At 44.3% G+C, this 18,160-nt stretch overlaps 1 protein-coding gene across 1 annotated transcript in view; it reads right to left on the reverse strand.

Annotated features, from left to right (window-relative positions):
* Positions 1 to 18,160, reverse strand: part of TMEM178B (transmembrane protein 178B) — a 987,899-nt gene that overhangs the window by 752,797 nt on the left and 216,942 nt on the right. The window lies entirely within an intron of this gene.

The following is an 18,160-nucleotide window of genomic DNA, read 5'->3' on the forward strand; positions in this document are numbered from 1 at the left end:
CAGCAGTCACAGAAGCATATAAATATCAGAAAACCGGGACCCCTTGCTCATAATGAAACATCAAAAGTACCTCTTCAAACATCATCCCACACTTCCCATTTACAAAAACGTGCCACTCCTTAAAACTCAGCAGATAATCTCCTGAGTGAACTGTCCGCATCTGATTGGAGTGCGCCCCCGCGTTTCCCAACTGAGTGGACGCGCCCTCAACGCTGCGCCACTCTCTATGAACTAGTTGATGTACTAAAAACCGACCACACTGGCCCACCACACAAGACAAGTAAGCACTGCAAAGGCCAGCCCCTCCGCTGTTACTGTCATGGTTTTAAAGGAAAAAGGCAGTTGATTCTAGAACACGCGTTACTTTTGATATTTACCCTATACGAATGGAATGTTCTACTGCTTAACTTGAACATATTACACACACGCTCTTTTCTTTTTAATTCTGTCACGTCGGTATTTTTAAAGCTGTCGTTCATACATATGAAACCGTACCATCTTAAAAATTATTCAAAACGTCTTGTTTGGGAGCTGGTACTTTTCCCTTAGGCCCCGAGCACACACTATTTGCTAATAACATTATTGGCTGCATTGTCAGTCAATAACACTTGTTAGTTAAGATCTAAATCTGCCAATAGCTCAGGGATCGGCCAGGACCACTAAATTACTGGCCTTTGACATCCTTAAATGACTGCAAAGGCGGTCGCTAGTGGTAAATTACGATTACCCGATTTGATGGTAATACATTTTACAAAAACGGTAGGAGGCCGCAGTCTGCCCTGTCGGGGTTCAAATTTGTGACAGTTGGTTGCACACGGATGTCAGAGGCTTGCACCTAATTCGCTGAACTACTATAATATCAGAGTGGATATAATTTTTTGATATTCTTGAAGTCAAATAAAACAGTTTGGTGGCAGTAGCAACGTCAGCACTGTCCTTATTTTGGCGTTAATGTCAACAGAGTGATCTTGCTACAGCTGTGCTCGAGCGTGCTCATTCCTTTCGCTCTGCTGCCTTCACTGGCCTGAGTAGCAAAGCCTAAGCCACCATAACTGAGGAGCATGTAACCTTAACGGCCAGTCAGACTCTTCTCTAAAGTGTATAGGAGTCTTTGATCAGCACTGTCCTGACTTTGGCTTTATGTCAACAGAGTGATCCTGCTACAGCTGCGCTCGAGCGTGCTCATTCCTTTTGCTCTGCTGCCTTCACTGGCCTGAGTAGCAGAGCCTACACCATCATAACTGAGGTGCATCTAACCAGCTCTCTAAAGTGTATGGGTGGTCTTTGATCAGCACTGTCCTGATTCAGCACTGTCCTGATTTCGGCTTTATGTCAACAGAGTGATCCTGCTACAGTTGCGCTCGAGCGTACTAATTCCTTTTGCTCTGCAGCCTTCACTGGCCTGAGTAGCAAAGCCTACACCTCCATAACTGAGGAGCATGTAACCTTAACGGACTGTCGGACTCCTCTCTAAAGTGTATGGGAGTCTTTGATCAGCACTGTCCTGATTTTGGCTTTATGTCAACAGAGTGATCCTGCTACAGCTGCGCGTGCGCTCTTTCCTTTCGCTCTGCTGCCTTCACTGGCCTGAGTAGCAAATGCTACGCCACCATAACTGAAGAGCATCTAACCTCCCCTCTAAAGTGTATGGGAGTCTTTGGTTAGCACTGTCCGAGACTCAATCGTACACATGCTGTGTGCTGGTTTGAAAGGAAACTATCAGAGAGGGCCATTCTTTTAATTCTATTTAGCAACAGGTTTAATTGCTCACGTCTGATCTGTAACACTTAGATTGGAGCTTAGCCTGTTTCTAGGCACTCCCAACCTTGGCAGATAAGCCCAGAATCCCACATTTACAGAATTGTTCAAACCTGGAATAGAGTTCAAAATTTCAAGCGCACTGGCAGATAAATTGGTCACACTTAGAGCACATGCTACCACTTCGGTAAAGTGGACCGTTTGACTATTCTGACAGACTGAATCCCAGGGATCCTTTTATAGAAAATGGAGGTGGATCCAGCATAGTTGGCATGCAATATAATTCTCTTTATAAGTTTCACAGTAGGTTTCCATCCAATGCAGCCGCATCTCCACAGTAAAAGGGAGTGAGCGTCCAGGCAACGTCTCAGTCTTCTGAACACATTGCACGTGTGGGGACAGATGGTCAAAGTCACAGGAGAGGTGCTGCATTGTTTAGGTTCTTTGGGCTTTAGGTGCACTTATACTTTAATTCATATTTTACAGGCCGGAGATGGGAGATGGTTTCCCATTCTGGACAACAAACAGTTAAACTCACTCTCCTTGCCTATCCGATCAATCGATTATGCCTGACATTCCTTAAGGGCGCCCTGACCTGGATCTTTCTGAAAGAGTGCTGTTGTATTCTGGTAATACCCCATTTGTATTTGTATTTGTATTTATTACATTTTATATAGCGCTTTAAGCCAAACCGCTTTACATGAAACAACAGGAATACATAAGAAGCAATATAAATCAAATCATGAGTCAAAAACCAAGAACAATTTGGCTCTGAATGTCCTACCAAGTTTAGTCCACTTTGGAGACTCGTGTACTTTATAAAGTAAACTAAATAAATGGGTACACCTGGATGAATTAACCATGAGTGATCTATCTGGCACAAAGGTAAAGTGGATAAGGTCAGCCCTGCCCACATGACCACCCACAAAATGTTTGGCAAAGAAAGATCTGAAGCCCAGCTTATTATCTATCCATCCTCCTTTGCTGCCTGCTGCGTGGTTCCACTAGGCCTAGCTGTTCCACACTGATCAGATTCGCATCCCTCTACTTCCTTCCCCAATGCCATCTGTATCCTGCCCCACATGACTGTCTTGCATGGCCCCATCTCTGCCCTCCTGCTCTTCATAAATGCCTCGGTCTGTATTGCTCCCTGTCTGTGGCCCTTTAGCTCCCAGTCCCCACTTCATATTACCGCTATGCTCTGTCCCTACCACTGCACCCTATTTCAGTGCCCTGCTCTACATCTCTCCACTCTCAGCACAGCCCTCTTCAGGTCGCCACCTCACTATGCTCCGAGCTCTTTGCCCAGTCCCAATCCCTGTTACTGTTCCCTTCTGTCAGTGTCCGAACCTTCCTTGATCCCCATTACCACTCAATTCCCAGACCACGGCATCAATCCTGGCTAGTCTTAATTGCTGCATTGAATTGATCTGCACCTTCTCATATGCACCAAAGGGACCAGGCTGCGTGCCATTCCCAATGCTCTCAATCCAGCCCTAGCCCTTTGTCATTTCATCCTTTGGGGGCATCTGTTTGCTCTATAAACATTTTAAACTGAAGTGAGAGCCCTCTCTGTCTGAAAAATGCCAGTGTAGGCTGGTTGAAATAAATCTGGGGGATCTTTTGGATCATCCTGTTTGGGGGGTCTTTGTGTCATTACGGTAATGGTGGGAGTGGCTGAGTGAAAGCCTTAAAATACCCAGTCTATGCTTCTGCTTTGAAAATGATCCCTTGAGAACAGGCTCAGACAGCTCTGGACAATGTTTCTTGTCTATTGCAGCTGACTGTGCCTGATGCAATTCCACATCAGTATTATAGTGGATTTGAACAAATCAAGAAAATAACGTCTTCTTACTTTGTGAGAAGACAGGGCCATTTCAGGTAAAAAGCCACACATTGAGAGCACCCAATAGTAGCCATCACTAGAAGTTGATCAGAACTGCATAGAAATTAAGTATGGATATGCAAATTAGCTCAGAAGCTTTCCTTTGTTCCAATATCAGGAAATGTGAATTGGCTTATAGGGCAGTTCTAGTTTATACATAGCTTTATCAACCCAAGAGAGGCAACCCTGCAGGATGCAGCAACCAACTATATACATGTGTCACACTCATTGGGGACCATCGGTGTGGTGCAGGTTGACTTCCTTGGGATTGAAAGATTAGGGCATGGTTACCATTCTCTATCAATATAACCCAAGTGTGCTCTGGTAAGACCTGATCAACATAACATAATATAATGGTAGGTTTGAAAATAACAAGACAACAACTTTTTACCTGTAATGTAATAGTAGAAAAGGTCGTTTCAGCTACAAAGCCACACATGCACAATGCCCCAGAGAGGCCAACAGTGGAAATTCACCTCCAATCTAGAGTCACAGAGCAATGCATTGTGGGTCTGCAAGATAGCGGCAAAACTGGCTTTTGTCATTTCTTTTTTATGTCAGTGATATTTTAGACATAGCTTTATCAACCCAACATTGACAGTTCTTAGCGATGCAACAATATGTGGTTGATGCTTTGGATCAAATCAGGCACCCATCCGCCAACAGCCCTCCAAGCCCAGACCTCAAAGAGGAGAGCCCAGCAGCTCCCAGTCAGAGATAACAGCTGAAGGGCAGCAATGGCGCTCACAAGATTGGGTGAGCGTAGAGAGGATGCCCTACCAAACAGGATTACCCACTCACCCCACCAATTCAAACTCATCCAAGCATCAAGCGGTGGCTTTACGGCTCTCAAGCACAGGATCGCATGTGTCCGATGTGCCTGCACAACCTTGAGTGCCCTTCCCCCAACTACAGGTAGCACCAGAGGTCCATTTCGCAAGCCTCCTTCTCCTCATACATCAGTGTTGTACTACTGACACCCTGAGCCCATGAAGTAGGTAACTGGAAGTGCTATAGGATTTGAGTTGTTTAGTTAGATAGAGAGGTACTGCTTTGCTCATGTTATGCTACCCATCAGATCTGGGTCTCTCACCTGGTCACAGGACCTCGACCTGTGTCATTGATCATTAATAAGTGTGATGAGAAAAGTAATTTTACTAATTGCTGTTTCTTTTCTGATTCCGGTATATGTATATGTGGAACTTTGATGTGTGTTGTCTGAGCATAGCTGTATCATTGACTACTGTACTATTAGTGACATGTGTGCTTGTATGTCTAAAATGTATTACTAGATGCTGTATATGTGTGTGAATCAATGCATAGTAAATTGCTTATTGCAACGTGCAAGGTGATTATTAATAATACAATTAGAAATTGTATTATCTTTTCATCCTAGATTTTGATGTACAAATTGGGGGAGATATATACCACTTCACCGACATCGAGTAAATAATAGGAATTCATTTCCGGTTATAAATCACTTTCCTGTCAGGACATGTTTGTGTATGTTTAGATACTACTGCCATCCAGCAGAAATCCTAAAGCTTCCTAAACCCAGTATCATCACAGCTGGTGGACCAGTACCATCACAGCTGATGGGCCAGGAACCCAGTACTACGTTGTCCCCCCCTGTCCAGAAATTGGGACTCTCCAGCGTCAACCTAATTGTAGAGGACTCCGAAAATTAAGCCACACAATGAGCCTGCCTATGGTTACAGGCAGTGGGCAAAGACCTTACAGTGAGGGCCTAGACCCTGGAAAAGACAGAGGCCATTGAAATCAATACACCACAATATTCTACAGGCTCCTAAAATAGACTAAAATGGAAAGAAAATGTCATGACCTCTGACAGTAACTTTGCTCTTCTTAGTCCTGATCTCCCATAAAGAATTATGAGTGCAGTAACTAATATTAGGCCCAATTAATTCCTACCGTCATCATCATGATCATTCAATTATACAGCACTTCAACCAATTCAGATATCCAAGAGCTATAGCAATGGTGTTGCAAGTGGTCATTGCACTAGTTTCAACCTTGGTCTCTTTCTGTTCGGGATCAGAAGGTTTTGGTCTACAGACTTACGATTTTCCCCTGAAATACTCTTCTTTCTGCAGAATATTTATTCTGTTATTTATTGCAGGGGATTAATTTTCAAAGTAAATAACTCCTAACGGATATTCCGATTTATTGACTTCCTTGACAAAAGCCCATTGCACTGCAGAGTCCGATCTAACCTCTGCAGACACAAAACCCATGGGCTCAGCCGTTAATATCTTTGAGACTTGTCACTGCTCAAGGTTTGTACTAGGACCCTGCGAAATGCCTGTCAGCAGAGGCTTTCCTTGGGGAGGGGGCTGATGAGGCTAGAGCCCCGGTCTTTTAGTTGTACCTCCGGATAGAAACTCATGGGCTACAACCAAAAGGCTGGCTAGCCCCGAGATCCGACAGACCCGACATTATCGTACCCTGGATCTTTTACAAAACTAGCAACGCCCTTGTCTGTTACTATGGATGGAATTCATGTTGCATTCTATAATCTGGAAATTGGTCTGATAAACCAATGGCTAAACGGGCAAAGCCCTGGGCGACAGGGACAGGTGATCAGCAGAGCAGGGGCTAAGCATTATTTATTTATTTATTTATTTATTTATTTATTTATTTGTATAGCGCACTAGGCCCGAGGGCAACCAGCACGCATATCTTAAGGCACAGGGTACAAAATGGCATTAATACAGTTACAGACAAGGATTACGTTCGGAGTTGAGAATCAAATGCCCAAAGTACAAAAGTGGCAAATATGCCGGTACTGGCAAAACATTGTAAGAGATCAAGCAGAAAAGTGCAAGTCGTGCGGTTGTCGTGGAGCAGGTGGCTTAGGCTGGTGGTAGGTGGTGGGTGGAAGATAGCCAAAGCTTGACTTTGTCTTTGAAAAGTGGGGCGGATGGGATAGTTCTGATGGACAATGGCGCAGAGTTCCAGAGTTTGGGCGCGAGGACTGGGAAACTGACACCTCGGGCAGTCTGTAAATTGCATTTAGGAATAGTGAGCGATTGTGCTTGGGCAGATCTTAAAGTCTCTGCAGGAATGTACTGTGAGAAGCGGGAAGTTAAATAGATAGTGGCCTGGTTGTTGACACATTTATGAGTAAGAGTCAGTCATTTGAGCGAAATTCTTTGGGCAACAGAGAGCCAGTGTAAGCCCTTCCTAGTGTCAGAGATGTGCGCCGATCTAGGAATATTGAGGGCTGCTCTGATAGCATTATTTTGGGAGATCTGCAGCTTGTTGAGGTTGCGTTGGTTGGTTCCTAGATAAAGTGCGTTGCAGTAATCAAGTTTAGACATAACCAATGTCCTGGCGAGAGTAATGCAGTTCTGGGTGGAGAGGAACGGGCGGCAGGCTGTAATCAGCTTACAAGTGTAAGCCGAGGCTGCGGCTACTGCATTATCTTGTCTATTATAGATTCATGAATGTGCCGCTTGCGGTTATAGGTGCAAGGATCGAATGCAAAGGATCGAAATGCAATAGGGTTGAGTCAAAAGGACCGAAAACAAAAAGGTCAATTTTTTTGGGGGGTGGGGGGACCCAAACCCCTGTAAATTTTGGTGTAAAAAACACTTTTTTTCCTATACGGAAACCCAAAAAAAATATACATTTAAAAAAAGGCATTCAACCTTTTTTCGGTCCTTTTGACTCAACCCTATTGTATTCGATCCTTTGACTGGACACCGCCGCTACCTACAAAGCAAAAAGGTATTTTCTGCATTTAGATTGGTAGAAAGATCGATTAATCCTCACCAAGCTTTGCCAAAAATGTATATGGCCCGCTCAGAACGAATTTGCGAAGTTTGGTGCGGTTTCATCCAGGAGCGTCATAGTTATAGGGGGGGGGGTCGCAAAATGTGTGAAAATCCTCATAGACGCAATGGAAAAAAGATTTTGCTCACGCCTACAGCCCAAACCGCTGGACGTATGTTCACCACTCAGCACTCAGGAGGCCCCCCATCTCTCCTCGTTCATCCCAAGAGGCATCTGGAGTGTTTCAAAGACACATTGATGGCGATGTTCATCCTGGGCATGCTTCGAATGACATGTAGTGCAATTCATTAGACTTGGCAACCTTGTCCCAGGCAGGCTTCTTCACAGAGGTGAACAAAGGAAGGGTCACAGAGTGACTAAAAGTCAAACTCAGATGGGTAGGAGTGGGTAACCTTGATCAATTAAGCTGCAATCCTTGCTGTACCCAAATTCCCGAAGCATGTAGTAAAACCAGGCCACTTCCCCATTGCCATTACAACTCAGTCAAATTCCCCATTCTGCTATATATACCTTTGAGACTCACACAGCCATCAATTGACCATAAGTATTCTGCAGATATTTGTGTGTCAACATCCACTCAATGCCCCAGTCTACTCTCTGGAGATCACCATCTGGTATGAAGACCAAATTAATCCATGCAACTAGGTTTTGCAGGCTAAGGGGGGCCCCCATATGCTCTGTAACCCATTATGTAATGGAGTCATGCATTTATTTATTATTTTACAAAGCTTATATAGCACTTTCATCCAAAGTCCTGAACAAAATAATAAATGTCACAAGAATACCAAAGACAAGAGTAGAAACCAAGTAACATCTCAACTCAGAAGGCAAAGTATAAGATCAGAAATGATCAAGAAGATACAGATTGAAGTAGATGAGATTTGAGGCGCTTTTTGAATTGATTGAGAGAGGGGCAAGAGTGCAGCTCAAGGGGTAGGGCATTTCACAAATGGAGGCAAGAAGCTGGAAAGAATGAAAATGGGAAGATGGACAGGGAGGGTGAGGGACAGAAAGAAGAAACTGAGAGGAAGATCCAAGCTCGCAGATGGGATGAGATAGGGAGATCAGGAAACAGAGAGAGGGAGGTTCCAGAGCATGAATGCTCGTAAAAGCTATATGGGTATGATGATCCAGCTTAAGCCACCATCTCTTCATCCACCCACAGAGACCCCTTATATGCTATGCCTCTTTTGGACCCTCCCCCCTTCATATCACTGAATGCTTAGGTCCTTCACAATACAGAGGATCACCCATTCATTCACCCAGTGACACTTTTCGGTCTGCACGTTTTTGAGGGGCACCTTCTAATCATTGATTACCTCCCTTGATTAAGACCCATTCTTCTCTATGCACCTTTTTGCGGGGGTCACACAATCCTTCACAGACAAGTTTTGTTCTGCCGACATTTGGGGCTCACCTGAACACTCAGTGACCCTTAATATTCTGCCAGAAGTTAATGTATCATCAATTTCATCAGTTACCACTTAATAGCACTGCACTCTTTTGAATATCACCTCTCTACTAGGGGATTCCTTTATGCTCTGCTGATGTTCGGGGTTAAAGCATTTGCTAGTGTCATCCACCTCTCCACCGCCCTCCCCTTTTATGTTCCATATGCCTTTATAAATTACAAATCAGCCCAGGTGCCCATTATTGCTTGTTAATGTTCATGATTCATGAGCACCTGTCAAATCAAAAGCCCTCTTGCATCCTGTATCTATAACCTCCCCTAAAGCCAACCCAGAAATATCTACTTACAATACATTGATTTTACCTGTAGTGATTCAGTTGACCCTATTTCTTTGGTCGATCTCCTTCTTTGTGTTTTTTTGTTTTTTTCTTGGGGTTGAGGGCCAGTTCTGTATTTGCAGTTAGGCAACCTCACCCCTCTTGTCTCTCTGACTCTGCTACCGTTCCCTATTTATGTCCCAATTTCTTTACATGTTGGGGGCCCAGACCATGTACTCTAAGCTTTTGTAGCTCTTGAACCATCTCATCGCTTACGCTCACAATCTTCTTTCTTTAACCCTCTGACACTTCCCACTGCTTAACGTTTTTCCTCTCGCCTTTGTTTACAGCGTCCCAGCCACTTTCCCTTCCTCTCTCTTGCTGCTTTGTTGCATGTTGCTTTTTTTGTTGGCAAACTGTATTGATTTGCTCAACAAAGTTTCATTGATGCAGAATGTCTGCTTTTTTCATGTGGGTTGGGGTTCAGTTTTTGGACGTGAAGTTAAGACATTAAGAATTCCCCTAACCAGCTGTGAGGAATTAGAAAATCTGCAAGGTAGGTGTGCACTCGCCTGGGCTTTTTTGAAATTTTAAATCAAATGGAATGATGGTAGATCAACCTCTAGAAATATGTGTGGGGCTAATCCGCACCCATTTTCCTATGCTCACCCCATGACATACACATAGACTGGTGTACTCTAGGTGGACACAGTCTAAAGGTGCCACCCCCCATGTCATGTTTAATTGGAATATAACAGCCAAGAGTACATCAAGGCGTCCCAGTAGGGGGAAGGCAAAACCTTCCTCCTGTCATGGCCAGCCTAATTAACTAAGGCTCCATGTATCCTCCCTGCCCTTTGTTAGCTGCTGGTGGCAGCTTTGCATACTAATCAGAGTTAATTCAAACAGGTCCACAGGGGGCCCAGTTGCAGGACTAACAAAGGACAAGAAAACCCCAACAACCTTTGATATCCACTCTGTTAACATGAAGCTAGCTCTCGCCTCTCACTATCAAGGCCAGTGACCTGTCATGGCTGGGACTATGTATTTACAGTAGTCACCCCCGCAGGGGTACTCCATTCATAAGGTACGGGTATGTGGATTGATGGAGACAGAAAGTCTGTTCCCACCGCTGCTTCAAGGGAGACCTGCCACTTTAATCAGGAGCCACAGAGAGCTCAATTAACCAGAGTGACCCTTCGATCCATAACTGATAGGAAGATGACCCCTTTACCTTTTCTGCTGCAAAGCACTCTGGCCATGACCTCATGCATACAGGAGATTATTGGTGGGGACCCATGATTGGTTCATTATGGTAGGCTTAGCCTACACCAGTCACTGTGGCCTATTTGGCTTTAAAAGAGGGTTGAACCCCTATTTTGGGCAGATCATTTGAAGACTTTGCAAGAAGTAACAAGAATAACTCATTTGCACCCTGGCTGAAGGTACAGTCTGCCTTACAGCTTCCGCCAGTGAAGGAAGGCCCGAATTTCCAAAGAGGGAAGCAAGATCCATCCCCTAAACATCTCCCAGGGAACAGAGGGAGATACTGAAGCCAGAGGACCCTCCAGCAGCTCCAGAACCAGTAACCAGCCAGCACACAGCTTTGCCCTGATAGGCTCTGCAAGAAAGCTTCCTAGTTGGGAAGTGCTAGAGAGTTTCTGAACCAAACCAAGGACAAGGCCGTTGCCTGCAACACTCTCCTCAGCTTTTGGTCGTCTCCCTTAAAGGACAACACAATCCAGTGAAGAAGCTAAGAGGAGTGTCTCGGCAAGCATCAACCAGCGTCTGCCTTAAAGGACATTCTTGAATCAGTCAAGCCCCTTGAGCTGCAACCAACTGCACTGATGACTGTTGTCACGCTGCAGTCGCCAAAGTCTTCCGAGACCCCTCTACCAGTGCTTCAGACCCTCCAATCAGCACTGAGACAACGATTCCTGACCTGAGCCACTGTGTAGACCAGCCTGCAGCCGTCCGTTCAGCCTCGCTCGCAGAACTGCCTGCTGCGTGATCCAGCAGCTGTCTCTCATCTTGAACTCTGTCTCAGAAGTTGCAAAGCGCCCTGAAACCGACTCTATACTGTCGAGCACCAAGAACATCTGCAAGCACAAGGGACATTGTGGTTCTGTCCCCCTGGTCCTTCTCCAGAAGTCCCTAGTAATATTTTACAGTTCCATGTGATGTTAATGAATCAAAAAATAACAAACACTTTCATAATTAATTAATAACAAACAAATATTGAATATTTTTTGTTTTTCAATTTGGTGCCCCCCCAGGCTACCTGTTTCCCCAGCTTTATTACTCTACACCAACCCCCTCTGCACCCATTTTAATTCCTTACCGTATCCCCTTATATACTTTAAACAAAAAATTCTATATTCTTACGTTATTGTCAATTCGCTGAAATCACTGTATACCACATTCTATGACCCATTGCGCCCTTTTTGCTGAAACCAAGTATCCTTGAACTATTTCAATTAATTACTTCGCCGACTACCCTCCTGTCAGTCTCCAGAGTGCAACCCTTTTCCTTCTTGAAACTGTCTGTCCTCTGAATTCCTTTACAAGGTGGGTTGTATTTTGTAGTGTGCTAGAACTGTCTGTTGAATGATAATAAAGTAGATATTTTTATTCAACCTTGACTGGACAGTCCCTTTTATTATTGGGTAATAATTGTATTTTTTCTGTGTTGCAACTAACCAACGATCCACGACATTGCAGAGAAAAGCCTGCCATTCTGCCACGTTACCAACATTGGGCAAGGAGGTTTATAATTCGCTTGTGTTTCCAATATGTTCAGATCCCTTCTGGTGTACTAGAGGTGTGGGGCTGATTGATGGTTTAGAAACCAATATTCATCCCTGGACAACTGGTGCCCGGGAAGTTGATTCGTCACACCACCCAGAGACCCCATTATGTTCAGACAAAATCTGTGGATCCCCCATATTTGTAGATGTTTTAAGGGATCACAGGACTCTACAACGTTTGGCTCGCCTGATGTTTCCAACAGCCCAAGTCAGCCTATGCAATGGTGAGGGATCATGGGAATCGTAGTCCAAAGCATCTGGAGAGCCAAAGGTCCCAGACCCTCCCCTACCTTGAGCAACAGTCTATGTTCTGTAGGCCTTTCAAGACCACTCATGTGCTTGGGATCTCCAGTGCGTTCAGCACAAGATTCAGAATCACCAATAAAATCAGTGATCCATTGTGTTCTGTGTGCCGCTACTGCTGGAATCATTTCCTGAGCATGAATCCCACCCCTCCCCCAGCTGCAGGTTCTGCTCTGCAGTCTTTTGGGGGTCAGTCTTAGACCCTTGAGCTTCTCCAGAGAGTTAAAGATGCCCTATAGGTCATCATTGGTCCTCAGTCTATTGTTGGGCAATGTATTCTTGATGACAGGTTGTGGTGCACCTAAGGATGCACGGGGGAAGGATGGCACAGATTTGAGGAGCGTGATGTGACATGGCCTTGCAGAGGCCACACTTGGATTTAAGATGAGGAGACGTATGATAAGCAAGGTAACGAAGAGGAAGCGCTAGTGAGCCATTACACTACTCGTCATCCAGATTCTTTCACTCCGCATCTGTCACACAAGTGCTTGCTTGCCAAAAAAAATGTTTGTCACCATGCAAGGCAAGGAAAGAATTACGCATGTCTCAGACTGCGATACTTTTCCGTGGACTCACGAAATATGCACAATGGGTGATTGCTAGATTCATTTTCGATGGCTCCATCTTTAGATGTACGCCTTTGTAATTGAGGAGGTGTGCTTAAGTCATCATTTAGCGAGACAGCTGTTTTTACATTTCAAAAGCACTGCAATCAGAGGTGCTAGAAGCAAAGCTGTTTTTTCCAGGTCAAGTGAAGGCAAATAGCTGTGTCAGATCCAACAGCTATCTGCGTGTTCTCAGAATCCCGCTAAGTACCTGGTGTCAGGGAGAGAGCCGCGCTCCTCAGTGAAGATGTGCATTAGATGATTGACAGAATAACACATGCAAGCACAACAGTGAATACAAGATGTCCATGGTAAAGTTATTGCAGCAGAATCAGAGTCTTCCAATTTCCATAGCAATTCGGAAAACCTCTATTGCAGTTCATTCTCAGATTAATAAAATCTTTTAACTATTAGTAAGATATATATATTACAGGGCCTGCAGCAGCGGCCCTGTAGGTATGGTTAAGTTGTTCAAGTCATAGAAAGAGCACTTTTTGGGTAGTTTATACTTTGGCGCCATTCGACGAATCCTCACCAAACATTGCAAAAAAAGTATAAGGCCCAATCAGAACGAATTTCGCGAAGTTTGGTGCAGTTTCATCCAGGAGGGGCAAAGTTATAGGGGGGGTCCAAAAATGTGTGGAAATCCTCACAGATGCAATGGAAAAAAGATTTTGCCCGTGCTTACAGCCCAAACCACTGGATATATTTTCACCAAATTTGCACTAGGAGCAGCGGCTTGGTCCCAAAAGCATGCTTTTGTAAATTTGGTGTAAATTCAGCTAGCAGTCTTTTTTTTAAATTGGGCAAAAAGTTGGTCAAATAAATTGGTTATATCTGAGTCCGGTCTGCAGACTCATTTCCTGATTTATGGGCCGCAGGCACGTCTGGGCCCATTAGGGATCAGCGTGCTCTTCTTGGACATCGTACACACCAACTGATTGGATGGTGAAAAAACATGAGGTGTGTCATATTTATTTAAATGGTCGATATGTTGGATCTATGGGCAGCTGCCATTGTCCGTGGATAGCAAAGTGAGAAAAAAGTCTGGGAAACACATTTGGGGTTATTTGGTGGCTGAAAGAAGGCCTGGAAAGGATGGGGGGGTGGAATAAAGTTGATATGGGGCTGTTTTTATAGGTGAAACAGGGTTTGCAGGTACTGCTGAGTCTGCTGACATCTCCACTAACCGCGGACAGTGCAGTGAGAAAAAAGTCTGGAAAACACATTTGGGGTTATCTGGTGGCCGAAAGCTGGCCTGGAAAGGGTGGGGGAGTGGAATAAAGTTAACATGGAGCAGTTTTTATAGGTGGAAAAAAGGTGTGCAGGTACCGCCAAGTCCACGGTCAATTTTAGTGTCCGCGGACATCATTTGGATGGCAGGGGGATCTGGGTGGGTCTTGTTATTTGAAAGTGTATTGTACATACTTGTTATATGGTTTAATTATATTGTGGCCATGCCCCCAAGAATATGGCCACTATAGTAATATGTGTATAGTCATTATAGATACTGTAGGGGGAGTATACCATATTTGTAAAATGGTTTAGTTATATAACTGAAGTGTATATAGTATTTATGATAGTAGAACAATTGAGGATAGTGCTCCTTGATGTCTCCTCCCCCGTCACACGGTCAAACATTCTATCCTCATTAAACAGTTACATGATACCTTTAGCATCATGGACTGGGCACTGGGCTGCCTGACCTATTTTCCTCACTGACCGCTCTTCCCAGTTGCATCTGGGCCGTTTCTACTCCACCACCTCACTGTCTACCTGCAGAGTACCCCAGGGTTCTTTCCTAGCATTGTGGCACTTCAATATCTATTTCGTCCCTCTGGCTCACCTGATGTCCTTATTCTTTTCTCATTTCCAGTATTATGTTAATGACACACAGCTTTCCTTAAACTTCCCTGACTAATTTCTTCTCCTCGTTTATTAGCCCTGATTGTTTTACCACCATCGAGGCATTGTGTACGGCTAACAATCTCTGTCTCAATACTACCTATGGATATTACACGTACTGATTGCCCTACATAGCGATAATTCTTCTAAAGCTTGACTCAATGATGTAGGAGAAGTGTCTTCTACAATTCATATAAATACAGTGGTATAGCAGGCATGCACAGCTGCACCTATGCTTTATAACATCAATATTGCTAACCACATTCCACTTATGGCTTTAAAGTCAAACTGTCCCCCGAAGTTGGGTGATACCCCTATGGTGGAAATGCTTTATGCTGATGATTTAGTTCTATTTGATCGTACTCTATCCAGCATCAAGAGTATGCCCAATGAGTTGTCAGTGTATGCATCCCAGCTGGGACTAACTATTAACCTGGAAAAACCAAAAATAGTGGTTATCGCTAAAAAGGGCCCCAGCCGCTCAGGTATTAAAACTGCTCTGGGTACAATTGTGGTGGCAGAAACGTACCGGTATCTGGGACTGGATTTTGATGCCTTCCCGAATTATAGTGCTATAATCAGCCACAAAAAAATGGCGGGCGAGATTACTTACCCTACAGGCCTGTAAATTTGCCAGGGGGACGGCAGGCTTTAGTATTGCAGGTATTCTAAGGCTGTACAAACAGTGCTTTGTGCATGTAATCCTCTACGGCCTGGAAGCGTTGGCCATGCAGGATTTAAAATGGCTAAAAATCTTGGAGGGCCACTATTGGCAAACTGTACTGGGCCTAGGCCCACCTTGCTCGGTTCAGTAGTTGCACCTTGAGTTGGGCCTCATTTCACTGCGAGGCATGGCACTGCACGTGAGAGGTATATTTTACTTAAAAGCATGTTCTGCACCCTTGTGTAGATTGCTGGCACTAACTGTTGACAACTCTGGTGCCGAGAGGCACCCACGTGGGCTCAATTTCAAACAACTGAATGAATCTCTTTCCTTGGAGATTGACTGGTCTTATACTAACAAGAAATGCATTCCTTTTATCCACCTGAAAAACATTTTTGAGCAAAAACTCAACAGATGGGATTGGGGCTTGAACTCCATCCATCTGTCCAAGCTAAGTGGATACGAGGCAGTATCCCATGTCACCCATAGATTCTGGAAGCCCCAACCTTACCTGCTCTTGTGTCCTTCTCCTGAAGTGAGGCAGTTCATATTAAGACTGTGGATAAATCAGCTCCCGGACTTGGCTGTGACTGGTCCTTGCCTAGGGGTCCTCCTGCAATCCAGGTGCTGTCAGATTTGTCAGTCAGTAGGAGTGCAGGAATCTACCAGACATGTTCTTACGCTCTGCCCCAAATTAGGATCACTGTATATGTGCTAATTCAAGAAATGGGTCCATAGGTATGAGGTAATAACCGGAGAATCCTTTTGGGATCTAAGTTTAAACACCAAATGATTGGGATTTCAGCTTGCACTCTACAAGGTATGATCCCATGTTAAAACCTTGCTCATGGTCTAAAATGTGTTTATAAGCATGAGGGGCCTGTTTGCGCGTTTGCTCTGGCTTATGAACTATGGAGATGTTGCCACATACTGGTGGACATAGTCCTTGCATTTAAGCACATTACTTCCTCCACCATACCTGGTATCACATCTGGTGGGCATGAGCTTTACGCCTTCGTTTTGTTGTATTTGCGTTCTCTAATAACATGACGCTGGTTATTTTTATTGCAGACTGCATTTGGAATAATCTCGCATGCCTAGGCTAGAATTTAATATGATAGGCTATGGATTGCTCTAATGTTTATGTTTTATTCCTACTTTATTGTATTCTATTGCATTGCTTTTACTTTGTTATGTATGTGTTTTCTTCTATGTGTGTTTTATGTTTGTTTTATGATCTTGGTATTTGTGCAAAATCCTAATTTAGGATTGCATCACAATAAAGTATCTAGTCTAATACCAGTAAAATGAAGATCTTTCTTATTGTGACACCTCTGCCCCATTTTTCTCCTACCCTCTAGCCGCCCTCTTTGGGCACTCTACTCTCACCATCCCGTGAGGTCAATAACCATGTGGTCTTCTTTAAGTCCTCTCTCTCCTTTACTCCTTACATTTTGAAGCTTGTACAGAAAGCCCATGCTTTGAACTTGACCTCCTTACATGCCTTGTACCACTCCTCATCTTCCCCAGAAGCTCAATGTCTCTAGAGCCATGGGCTTCTGTAGGCTGGACTACTGCAACAGTCTCTTCCTTAACCTCCCCCTTGTTGTCTACGCCTCATTTGGCTAAGCTAGAATAGGGCTGCAAGACTTATCCTTGGCCTCAAGCCCAGGGATCATATCGCTGCAGCCCTAAAATGTGTACATTGGCTCCTGGTTGTCTTAAGGATGAAATTCAAGATCCTCTGTATCATCGATAAGGCTTTCTGGGGCCTGGGACTGCAATACATCAAACGTTGTCTCCCTAAATACTGCCCTGCTAGTGCCCTCCGCTCCTCTAACGCCAATTCTCTGCTTGTCAAATGCTTTTTGAAAGAGAGAGCGGGGTATGTGCCTCCCTTCGGTGGGTGCTTCTCTTTGGAACAGCCTTCCTGCTCCTCTTATACTTCAGCTGGATTTCCTTAAGTTCCGGAAACCTCTTAAAACTCAGATTTTCTATTTCTGTTTTACTTAATCCCTTCTCTGCTAACTCTCATACCACTGCCACTGAGGTTGGTGTCCTGGTCCCTCGTGAACCTCACAGAGCTCCAGGCCCTATACTTGGTCAACGCCAGTACCCCATTCAGTACTGCCATTGCGGGTCTACCCTCTGCCCAAGCAATTAGCCAGTGGCCTCACACCTTGGCATCTCTTGGCACTTTCCTTCTGGACTTCTATCAGCACTTGGCAATCCCTGCTCCCATTTCCATTCATGCACTTCTCTTACTGCCCAATGCATATGTCCATTCATAGCAGCAGTGTATAAAATTTATTTTTTGAGATAAGCAAGGGAAATGCAGATGAAAAGGATTTCTAGAATATTCTCAAGTGGAAGTTGATGCGTGGAAGTTTAGAATGTTGATAGTGTTAGATGTAGATTGTTTTTAACTGATTGGTGGATAGATGTGTGACTGTTTGAAAGCAGGCAACAAGGGAGTGTTAGAAACATAACAGTAAAATGGGTAGAAGGGCTGTCTTGTGCAATGGTGTGCACGTGCAATCTGGGTTTTTAATGATGCGTGGTCTGGAGAGGGGACTACGGATACCACGGATAATAATGAAGGTCCATGGATTATGTTCCTTATTGTATGCTAGAGAAAGGTATTTAGGGCAGAAAATAGTTTCTGTGCTTTTTTCTTTTTCTCTAGTAT

The sequence above is a fragment of the Ambystoma mexicanum genome, chromosome 12, assembly GCF_040938575.1.
Source record: "Ambystoma mexicanum isolate Mex_15411 chromosome 12, UKY_AmexF1_1, whole genome shotgun sequence".
NCBI lineage: Eukaryota > Metazoa > Chordata > Amphibia > Caudata > Ambystomatidae > Ambystoma > Ambystoma mexicanum.